Consider the following 8,836-nt stretch of genomic DNA (forward strand, 5'->3'; position numbering starts at 1 on the left):
AAATATATCTTGCGCTTAGGGCTCAATTGGACTCGGACTCACCGAAATTTTCCTCAACCAAGCTCACTCGGACTCAGACTCACTTAAATGTTTCGTGACCGGGCTCACTCGTACTCAAACTCACTGAACTATTACTCAGTCGGGCTCACTCAGACTCACGCCTCGATCTGAGTCTGAGACTCTGAGTGAGTCGACTCATGAATGAGTTTGCCGACCTATGTACAGCTTGGGAGTATACAGAACACTGGCACACAATAAAAAATAATCAGCCTATAAAAAAGTTGAATGCGCTATAATTAACTGTCGAGTGATTCAAATACATGAGGTTCTAGACTAAATTTCAAGGGGGGGACACTTGCAAGGGGTGTCCCCTCATTCTGAACACAAGGGGGTCCAGACCCTCGTGACCCCCCATGATTTATGCCAATGAATACTGTAAACCTTGGTTAAACATAACTGCAATGAAAGCTGTCCATGCAACATGGGTATCGTACGAGAACAAAACCACCAGCCTGAGAATTTAGATACTTGGCAACAACACGCTGCTCAAACACAAAGCAAGGTGCACAAGCTTACGCAAGCCGAGCACTCGTCCTGTGTGTACGTGTGTTCTTCTGTGTGTCTTACTTGTGTTCGAGTAGCGCGCAGCAAGTATCGACTGCGCACAACTAGCCCCTACTCTTGCTCTTCTAGCTGAGAACGTCAAACGGCGCACGGAGAAACGCCGTGCCACTGACGTGGCCGAGTCATGGTTTTCGGTGAACTTTTACGACCAAGTTTTGCAGCACCATAAGAAAGCACAATCTAGTTGTTGCTTGCGCTTTTCAGTTATTACAGGAAATAAGTTTATTTTTGGGGTATGGTGTGGTCAGGGCACAGTTAATATACTTGGGAAAAGAGTATCGATATCTGTGCTCAGTTGGGGAAATATTCAAATGAACTAGTTGCTTTCTTGCAGCAAAATATAGGCAGTCTTGTAAAATCTACTCCAAGTTTTCTCTAGAGTCTCTGCAACACGATGTTAGAACTCTAAACTGATGGATTCTTAAGTTCCAGAAGTGTACATAAGACGTAAGTTTATACCAGGATTGTTAGATTCTTCTCATTGAAATGAATTCATTAAAGCAGTACCCTTCAGGGCACAAACAGCATTTTGTGAATAGAAATTACAGCTACAGACAAGATGCAATGAAATGTTGCCAACGTGCTTCCTGCATCCTAAATACATTGAATACCTATCCTGTAACACAGAGTGAGAACTAATCCAAGTGATGTTTCATTTTTAGTAAGCAAGCAGGCACATCCTGTCATTGCTTGGTAGCAAGATGAACCCAAGCCGGAGACGAGGTCCATACAAGCAGTACCTGTCAGATGGATCAAAGTCGGTAAGTAGACCTAAAAAGCGAGTTTGTTCATTTTGCTAAATGTGCCTTTTTAGAAAGGAAACCTGCTTGGAAAATGAAAAGCAAAAATTGATGCTGTCATGAGAGATTACTTCCTCACAAAACCCCAGGTATGGATTTGCTGAGCGTGTGAGAGGGCACTTACAAAGAAAGTCCCCGTATGTTTGAAACCTGCGCACAATGTGCCTCACAGAATCCATTCAGTATGAAGCACTGATAGTTGCTGCTCGGACGCAGCAACTGCTTCGTTACTTTCTGTGGCCGTTTGCCCTATATAAAAAATGTGGCTAAATCAAAACATTATGTTTTCGAGCGCAACACGACAAAACAGTCATTTTTCATTTTTCTGTCTTAGTCTTTCATTAGTGGTGAATATGTCAAGCAGTTAAATCCACTAGGGCAGACTGAAGTTCTTCTGTAGCATTTCATCGTTGTGCACATAAAGCCTCCTCTATTCAATATTTCTGACAATGGCGCATATATCCATGCCAGTTTGTGGCGGTAATGTTGCCATGGGTAGAACCAGTATGCAGGTTAGAAATGCCACTGCAATGTCTTGGCTTAATTAACTCAATGCTGAAATGACTCTCATGTGTAATTTAGTGCTCACTGCGAGTGTAGCACTTGTTTACTCAGAAAAAAAAATTATAAAGTGCCGATGTTAGCTAAATGTGGCATTAAAATCGAAAAAAAAGATTACCCCTTGAGTAATCAAACTACCATACGTAATTAAATTGAGACTAAAACGCTCTCTTCGGCTAGTTGGTTCGTGGCTTCTGAAGAAAAAATTGTAGAGCAATATGCGCAGGGACAAACAAGGAACATGGAGCTAGTCTTATGTTCCTGTGTGTTAAGTGCTACAATTTTTTCTTCAGAAGTTGAGAGCAATGTACGAAACCACTTTGCAATCCTGACAGCGTGCCATTGCACCTGAAGTGCATAATACGAACTACTATGACTGTGCTTCTAACTCATTTGTAGAATTTGGCTCATTCAAAGATCTGTCAAGGCTAAGCAGAGTGAATGTTTATTGGCACTTGTGCAGTGAATCCCATTTAAGCCCATGCACATAGGCATCCGCAGGATTCCCCTTAAGGGAGGGGGTCAAAGTTTCATCGCAGCCCCACCTCCGTGTTGGTCAAGTAAGAAAAACATGCTTCACAGTGCATAAAAGAAGAAAGATAATGAAGCAATGATGCACTTCTCATAAGGGCCTGCCTTTGCTCCCAGGCTATGCTAAAAGTAAGGTGGGAACTAAACTAAACAGTTCTTGGAGTGCAACATCGGAGCCTTTGGCCACCATTATTGTCAAAACCTGCTAGGCCATAATTGAGTAAATTTATGGGCAGACTTTGCACCACTCCTGGGTGATTAGGGATGTGGCTGCCCCTCCACCCCGCCCCCTTCATGCGCATGCCTATTCCCATTAACCTTGATAATTCACAGCAGCAGCATTTTCTAGGCCAAGTGAAGCATAAAAAATTTGTGTCCATGCCGTCTCGATTATCACAAGTTAACGCAGTGCTACACTGTTCGACTTCATTGTGATATTGTGTTAGCTAATATGCAAGACTGTGCTTGCCACTCCAAATGGTTTCATATTTTGTATAAAAGACAAAAGGTCTGCCTGCAGCTTGATCTGAGTGAAGTAGCATAATTCTTGACTTTATGGAATTTTGACTGCTCAGGAAGTTTAGTTTTTTCAAAGGTAGTCTCTGCTTGTCTATTATTACATGTGCGTCTTTGATCAAAGCCTTGACTGCTCGCTAGCATATTTTGCTGATGTAACCGTCGTATCAACGCTGCTTGTAGCTATGGTCTCCCGCTATCGAAACTAAAAATTATACTATCCATTGAAGCACACAGCTATAATAAATTTGTTCACATTTATCTGGTGGCAATATTTAATGAAAATTGCTTTTATCAAAGTCAAACCAAGAAAAAAAAGCTAGTAAAATTTTTGTGCAGTTGATTTTATGTAAAACAGTGTTGCATTTTCTGCTTCAGTGGCATGAAAAAATGGTGAAGGAGGCATAGTCAGTGACAGTGTTTCGGCACAGTTAAGATGGAGGGTTGCAATCTGCGTCAGTACGCAGGCAGTAGCTGAATATGAGAAAAACAAAAAAAAAGCTTTTGATAAGGACTGCAGAGCAAGAGGTATATTATAGAAGACAAAGAGGGAGTTTCAGCGTACTCCTTTCATAAAATATGAAGTAAAAGACCACGGCATTTATTTTCAAAATACCTGTGTTACTCGGGAAGGAGTAAAGCCATTTCAAGGGATGTCTTGAGCTTACATAAAGTGCGCAGTGAGGAAGATCAACATGACATAAATCAGTGCCTTCTGCTTTCCATCACGTATACTTAAAAGGGGCAAAACAAGAAATTTGGCCAAGCTCGAGACTCACTGCGAGAAAAAAAAATGCAATTTTCAATGCCCTGGAGTTTTCATCGTTGATTACTGACTGGAATAACTTCTCAAAAAGCATTCCAGACCAATTTTGTGTTAAAGGTATTTTCAGAAGGTTACAACTATTCACAAAGTAATAATCTGCTCTGAATTTACAGGTGGCAGCATTTACGAATGGCTAATCTTGACGAGTAAAAGTGGGAGTGGAAAATAGTCCGCTTATTATCATTTAAAACACTAAAACCATGCATGCCAACTGTAACATGCTTGCACGCAGCACTTTTAATGAACGATTATTTAGGAAGGCGTTTAATTTAAATTAAGAAAGCTCGTGATCATGCATGTCCAGAAAGGAATGGAGTGACAGCGCTCTGCCTTTTTTTCTTTCCTGACGTGGTGTGTGTTATGTCATGTTCAAAATGCTGTATTACAACTTAACTAACTGAAAGTAATCATCAATAGCTGGTAAATAACCTCTGCCTCCTGTTATGTAGGTGAAAAATGCATTGCCATACATGGTCGCAGAGTGAGCTTCTCTGCCATGAATTTTTGCAAATATTCACAGCTGTTTACATTTTCGTTCTCACTGTGTTCTCACACCAGTATTAAATTATCCTTCCTTCGTTCTCGTTAATATCTGAACTGTTACTTTCATTGCATTGTCCCCTTTATGAATTACGTTAGGCCGCAAAACAAGCCATGTTTTTGCTGTTCTAATGAATTTAACTTGTGTGCTACGTTGAAAATGAAAGTTAAAAATTGGAAAAGGATATGCATATTCAATACTGAATGTGGTTTTGTATTCTTATATCTAAGGTTCCACGAGAGACCCTTCGTCGCTGGGCTGCCTCAACATCTGACACAGCGTCCAGTGGAACAGCTGATGCAGCTCCAAGAGATGAAGCACCGAGCCCTGTGTCTGCTTCAGGATTGGATGGACTCTCATCTTCGAGCACCACATCTGATGTAGACACAACAAATGAGGTAGACACGCTAATGTTCTCCGACTCAGACACAGACCGTGGAGAGGCCATCTGCTCAGCTTTCTCAGAGGAACTGGATCCTGATGACCAAGAACTTTATGAGGGCAGCAGTTTCTCAAATGTTGAGGCTTGCCTTGTTCTTCTCATGCTTTTCTTCAAGTTTCGGCTTACAAGGGAGTGCTTAGGGCAAATTTTGTCAGCCATCTCGTCGTTCTTGCCTTCACCAAACACACTTCCGAATACGACATTCAAGTTTTTCAAGCTTCTGTCCAATTTTCAGAGGGGCACTGGTGTACATAGTCACTTCTTTTGTCTGAACTGTCATCAGTACTTAGAAGAAGCAGTAACTACGTGTCCAAACTGTGATCAGGCATGCCAGAAAAAGGGTAGCTTTTTGCAGATGAGGCTCACTGACACGTTGCGGTCATTTCTGGAAGATGATCAGATCTATCAGTTTTTTTCTAAACCAGGTAATGTATCGGGAGAGACAGCGTTAGAGGATATAGCAGATGGTGCAAAATACCAGGAACATCCTCGCCGTTCTAGGTATGATTTTTCACTTTTTTGGAATACTGATGGTGTCCAGGTATTCAAAAGTGCTGCGAAATCTCTTTGGCCCCTCCATTGCATTATACCAGAGCTGCCACCCCTTATGCGCAAGAAATTTCAGATTTTAACTCTGTTGTGGTTTGGAGCAAAGCCCACCATTAATACATTTCTAAAGCCTTTCTGCTTGGAGCTAATGGAGCTTGCGACAAAAGGGCTAACCTGGCGGCATCCACAGACGGGCAAAATGATAACTTCATTCATCACTGCTCCTTTGTCATCTGTAGATGCTGTTGCAAGGGCAATGCTGCAAGGCATTAAGCAGTTCAATGGTTTGTATGGTTGCTCTTTTTGTGAGCACCCAGGTGTGCTTCACTCGCTGCCAAAGACAGGACGTGTGCGTGTCTATCCACCAGGGAAACGGTATTCCAGTAGGAATAGTCGGCGCATGAAGCAGCATGCTACGCTGGCAGTGCAAACAGGCCATCCAGTAAAAGGCGTGAAAGGGCCCACGATTTTGCATCTTTTGCCTCATTTTGATTGTGGTGATGGATTCATAGTGGACTACATGCACTGCGTGCTGCTTGGAGTAGTGAGAATGTTCATTTCTTTATGGTTTGAGTCGAAACACTTTAGGAGTCCTTGGTACCTTGGTGGTAAAGTCAAGTTGATTGATAGTCGGCTTTTGTCCATTAGACCTCCAGATTATATCACCAGAACACCACGGTCCATTAAGCACTGGCGTTACTGGAAAGCAAGTGAGTTGCGTGCGTGGCTTTTGTTTTATTCATTTCCAGTTTTGCAAAACATTCTTCCTGATGTTTATCTTCATCACTTCAGCCTTCTTGTTAGTGCTGTCTACACGTTGCTTTTACAATCAATTACTCAGGAGCAAGTTGACGTTGCTGAGCGGCTTTTGGTTAAGTTTGTGGACGACCATCGTGTGTTGTATGGGGAGCGATTCTGTTCATTTAATGTGCACCAGTTGACGCATATTGTAGACTCTGTCAGGAACTGGGGTCCTCTTTGGGCCACATCGGCATTCATGTTTGAAGACAGAAATGGTCAGCTCCTTCGCCTCATAAAGGGTACTCAAGCAATTGAAAAGCAGCTTGCTACGTTGGTTGGTGTAAGCACTACATTGAGTGTGCTTCACAAACGAGTCAGGCCTCTCTCTCCTGCTGAGTTTGTTTTGAGCAAGCTGGACAGTGTTCATTTTAGGAAAGTTTCAGTACCCAATGGCACTGTGTTTCATGGACCACCTTGCCGAACTAATGCAGCAGTGAAAGCAGCTCTTGCAGGTTTCTTTCCATCTACCGACATTGTCACTGCCTACAAGAAGGTTACCCTAGGCTCCGAGACATTCTCTTCTGCTTTGTGCACCAACCAGCTTCGAAGGAACAACTTTACGGTGATGTGGAATGTTGGAGAACAGCAAACGTTTGCTCTCGTTCGCTGCTTTGTGAAATGGGAAGGTCAATTGTTTTTAGTGGTCAACAGGCTTGAGCGTGGTGATGAACTGACAGAAGTTGCATCACGGCACATTATACGAGTCCATATGAGTGAGCGCCTTGACGTGGTCCCGGCTCCATCCAAACTGACCAAGTGCGTAAGAGTTTTGGACTTTGTAAGCATTTCTCCAAACTCTTTTGAGATGAATTTGTAGGGAACTCTTGCCTCAGCTTGTTATCGCCATTTTTAACCTATTTTATGTCCACTGCAAGGCAAAGGCCTTTTTTTCTATCTGTGGATAGTTTTGTTTTGCTGCAGTCTGTGCTGCTGAGGCATACGCCACTGGTTTTCCTTTCTGGAGGTGCACTGCACCTAGGATTGTTATGCTTATGTCACCCGATACTGTAACGTTGTCCACTGACGTCGCACTAGGCTAATGTTCGAGTCTTTCTTTTTTAGTAGAGCTTTCTTGACTTCTTACAGAGCACTACTGTTCCTCTGTCCACAGCCAGTCGTCTTAATGTTGTGGTTGCTTCTGTCAGGTTTGGAACGAAATTTTGCAGGAATTGTAGAATTCCCGCTAACCTCAACATCTCACCTTGTTCTTTGCTCATCAATCGCATCAATGACATTCACCTTTCCATTGTCAATTTACAATCCTTTTTCAGAGAGCACTTTATTGTGGACTGGTAGAGCTCGCACTTTTCTTGGGCTTTCCCCACGTTAGTGCACATAGGAGATAATGTTTTTTTATCTTTGAAGGTGTCATCCTAAAGCTCACTCCGCTTGCTTCTTGTTTTGGTACCATGTTACTCTGTGCACCAGTGTCCAGTTTTATATTGACAGCCTTGCCGTTTCTAAACTGAACTGTCTATTACCATTCTGACATTTTCAGGTTGGTAGCAGTTCTGAGCTCTAAGGCATACAATTCTTCATTGTCCAAGTCTTTCTTTTTTTTTATTTGCACACCGCTGCAATATGGCCTACCTTATGACACGCAATGCAAGTCTTGCTGTATGCTCGACACTCCTTTCTGCAGTGTGTGTGTCTAGAGTACTTGCGATGCTTTTTGAAGCCTGTACACTGACCTTTGTTTTGATGTTGACCATGTCCACCATTTTATTTTCTTTTGCTGTTACTTCTTTAAGCTGTAGTGTCACCTGTTTGCTTGCTTGGCACAAGTGGATCGCTTTTGCTAATTGATAGCTGGGTCACCAAGAAGTTTTTCGTGAATATCATCGTTAGGAATGTGTATGATGATCTGCTCACTCCGGAGCTCGTCAGGCAGGTTTCCAAGAGCACTTGTTAGACTGCAATCTTGCTGTTTTTGGGAAGTCTGTGAAACTTTCACCTTCTTGTTGCTTCATCTTGTTAAACTTTTGCTACGTATAACCAGGGTTGACCTTTGGCATTAATTGTTGCACCAGGCACTGAAATGAGAGGGTCAATTACTGTTCTGGTTAGTCATCTGGCAAGTGTTTGCCATTGAGCCACTAAGGTGAGTATTTTTGAGTACTGGTTGTCTGGCAGCATCACCTTGGCTTCAGAATTTATCGTAAAAGCTGGAATAAAGGTTGGACCGTAACATATGGCGACCCCTCGACTTTTAACTACTGAAAATTGAAAAAATAAAGTACATGGAATGGCCAAAGTATCAGAAGGCACGCTTACCGTTAAACAAAGGAAATTTCAAATGGTGCACAATGATAACCCCATTTATGTATGTGTGCTTTTACACGTAAGTTCCTCATGGCAGAAAGCCAAAAGATGGGGCCAAGCATTACCTTCGTGAAACGTCACAACCACCTTGCCAGCTTTAATTCGGATGCACTTTGAGGTCACCGGTAGAAATCACGATGCGAGCACGGCTCCCTGATGAACTTTGCAAAATATGTCTCCAGCTCTAGATACGCAGTGCTTTGGCACCAGAACAAAGTTTTCTTCAGATCGCTGCTGTCGTGATGTGATCTTTCAACGTCCGCCAGTAGCGAATGCTTCTATGGTGCACTCAATCGATCCGCCCGCCCATCGTAGCCGAATGT

This window comes from Rhipicephalus sanguineus, unplaced genomic scaffold, assembly GCF_013339695.2.
Source record: "Rhipicephalus sanguineus isolate Rsan-2018 unplaced genomic scaffold, BIME_Rsan_1.4 Seq8751, whole genome shotgun sequence".
Classification (NCBI taxonomy): domain Eukaryota; kingdom Metazoa; phylum Arthropoda; class Arachnida; order Ixodida; family Ixodidae; genus Rhipicephalus; species Rhipicephalus sanguineus.